Raw genomic sequence first — 3,486 nt, forward strand, 5'->3', positions numbered from 1 at the left:
ATATCAGCTGATGAGGACACCTACATAAGGCGTGCAGTTTTCACCGTCCCCTTGAGTGATGGCACTGCAGAAGAAACGACACGCCACTCACCGCTCATGCTGTTTCAGGCACTGCTGCTGACCGGATTCTACTATCAGCCACTCGTTTCACCGCGATGCCTACCGGATTCAAAAGCTGCCACCGCTGACTGGATTCTTCACACCTGCAACCGTTGTACAGATTACCTGGGCGCACCTCAGCCGTTTATGGAGGCGTTTAACCTTCTGACCTGGCAACACGCAACAATATCAGCTGATCAGGACACCAACATAAGGCTTGCGGTTTTCGCCATCCCATTCAGACACGGCACTGCTGAAGAAATGCTATGCCACTCACCGTTCGGCGGTTTCAGGCGCTGCTGCTGACCGGATTCTACTATCAACCACCCGTTTCAGCGCGATGCCTACCGGATTCGCAAGCTGCCACCACTGACAGGTTTCTTGACATGTGCAACCGTTGTACCGATTACCTGTGCGCACCGCAGCCTTTCTTGGAGGCGTTTAACATTCTGACCTGGCAACACGCAACAATATCAGCTGATCAGGACACCTACATAAGGCGTGCGGTTTTCACCGTCCCCTTGAGGAACGGCACTGCTGAAGAAATGCCACGCCATTCACCGTTCATGCTGTTTTAGGCGCTGCTGCTGACCGTATTCTACTATCAGCCACCTGTTTCATCGAGACGCGTACCTGATACGCAAGCTGCCGCCACTGACTGGTTTCGTGACATCTGCAACCGCTATACAGATTGCCTGTGCGCACCTCAGCCGTTTGTGGAGGCGTCCAACCTTCTGACCTGGCAACACCCAACAATATCAGCTGATGAGGACACCTACATAAGGCGTGCGGTTTTCACCGTCCCCTTGAGCGACGGCACTGCTGACGAAATGACACGCCACTCACCGCTTACGCTGTTCCAGGCGCTGCTGCTGACCGGATTCTACTATCAGCCACCCGTTTCACCGCGATGGCTACCGGATTCGCAAGCTGCCACCACTGACTGGATTCTTCACATCTGCAACCGTTGTGCAGATTACCTTTGCCCGCCGCAGCCGTTTTTGGAGGCGTTTAACATTCTGACTTGGCATCACGCAACAATATCAGCTGATCAGGACACCTACATAAGGCGTGCGGTTTTCACTGTCCCCTTGAGCGACGGCACTGCTGACGAAATGACACGCCACTCACCGCTTACGCTGTTCCAGGCGCTGCTGCTGACCGGATTCTACTATCAACCACCCGTTTCAGCGCGATGCCTACCGGATTCGCAAGCTGCCACCACTGACTGGATTCTTCACATCTGCAACCGTTGTGCAGATTACCTTTGCCCGCCGCAGCCGTTTTTGGAGGCGTTTAACATTCTGACTTGGCATCACGCAACAATATCAGCTGATCAGGACACCTACATAAGGCGTGCGGTTTTTACCGTCCCTTTGAGGAACGGCACTGCTGAAGAAATGCCACGCCACTCACCATTCATGCTGCTTTATGCGCTGCTGCTGACCGGATTCTACTATCAGCCACCCGTTTCATCGAGACGCCTACCTGATCCGCAAGCTGCCCCCGCTGACTGGATTCTTCACACCAGCAACCGTTGTACAGGTTACCTGTGCGCACCGCAGCCGTTTTTGCAGGCGTCCAAATTTCTGACCTGGCAACATGAAACAATATCAGCTGATGAGGACACCTACATAAGGCGTGCGGTTTTCACCGTCCCCTTGAGTGACGGCACTGCAGAAGAAATGACACGCCACTCACCACTCATGCTGTTTCAGGAGCTGCTGCTGACCAGTTTCTACTATCAGCCACCCGTTTCACCGCGATGGCTACCGGATTCGTAAGCTGCCACCGCTGACTGGATTCTTCACATCTGCAACCGTTGTAAAGATTACCTTTGCCCACCGCAGCCGTTTTTGGAGGCGTTTAACATTCTGACCTGGCATCACGCAACAATATCATCTGATCAGGACACCTACATAAGGTGTGCGGTTTTCGCCGTCCCATTGAGCAACGGCACTGCTGAAGAAATGCCCCGCCACTCACCGTTCATGCTGTTTCAGGCGCTGCTGCTGACCGGATTATACTATCAGCCATCCGTTTCAGCGCAATGCCTACCGGATTCGCAAGCCTCCACCACTGACTAGATTCTTGACATATGCAACCATTGTACCGATTACCTGTGCGCAGCGTAGCCTTTTTTGGAGGGGTTTAACATTCTGACGTGGCAAAACGCAACATTATCAGCTGATCAGGAGACCTACATAAGGCTGCGGTTTTCACCGCCTCCTTGAGCGATTGCACTGCTGACGAAATGACACGCCCCTCACCGCTCTTGCTGTTTCAGGAGCTGCTGCTTACCAGATTCTCATATCAGCCACCCGTTTCACCGCTACGCCTACCGGATTCGCAAGCTGCCACCGCTGACTGGATTATTCACACCTGCAACCGTTGTATAGGTTTCCTGTGCGCACCGCAGCCGTTTTTGCAGGCGTCCAAATTTCTGACCTGGCAACATGAAACAATATCAGCTGATGAGGACACCTACATAAGGCGTGCAGTTTTCACCGTCCCCTTGAGTGATGGCACTGCAGAAGAAACGACACGCCACTCACCGCTCATGCTGTTTCAGGCACTGCTGCTGACCAGTTTTTACTATCAGCCACCCGTTTCACCGCGGTGCCTACCGGATTCGCAAGCTGCCACCGCTGACTATTCTTCACACCTGCACCCATTTTACAGATTACCTGGGCGCACCTCAGCCGTTTATGGAGGCGTTTAACCTTCTGACCTGGCAACACGCAACAATATCAGCTGATCAGGACACCAACATAAGGCTTGCGGTTTTCACCATCCCATTCAGACACGGCACTGCTGAAGAAATGCTATGCCACTCACCGTTCATGATGTTTCAGGCGCTGCTGCTGACCGGATTATACTATCAGCCACCCGTTCAGCGCAATGCCTACCGGATTCGCAAGCTGCCACCGCTGACTGGTTTTTTGACATGTGCAACCGTTGTACCGATTACTTGTGCGCACCGCAGCCTTTCTTGGAGGCGTTTAACATTCTGACCTGCAACACGCAACAATATCAGCTGATCAGGACACCTACATAAGGCGTGCGGTTTTCAAAGTCCCCTTGAGCGACGGCGCTGTTGATGAAACGACACGCCACTCACCGCTCACGCTGTTTCAGGCACTGCTGCTGACCGGATTCTACTATCAGCCACTCGTTTCACCGCGATGCCTACCGGATTCAAAAGCTGCCACCGCTGACTGGATTCTTCACACCTGCAACCGTTGTACAGATTACCTGTGCGCACCGCAGCCGTTTTTGCAAGCGTCCAACCTTCTGACCTGGCAACACCAACAATATCAGCTGATGAGGACACCTACATAAGGCGTGCAGTTTTCACCGTCCCCTTGAGTGATGGCACTGCAGAAG

Source organism: Amblyomma americanum, chromosome 5 (genome assembly GCF_052857255.1).
Source record: "Amblyomma americanum isolate KBUSLIRL-KWMA chromosome 5, ASM5285725v1, whole genome shotgun sequence".
Classification (NCBI taxonomy): domain Eukaryota; kingdom Metazoa; phylum Arthropoda; class Arachnida; order Ixodida; family Ixodidae; genus Amblyomma; species Amblyomma americanum.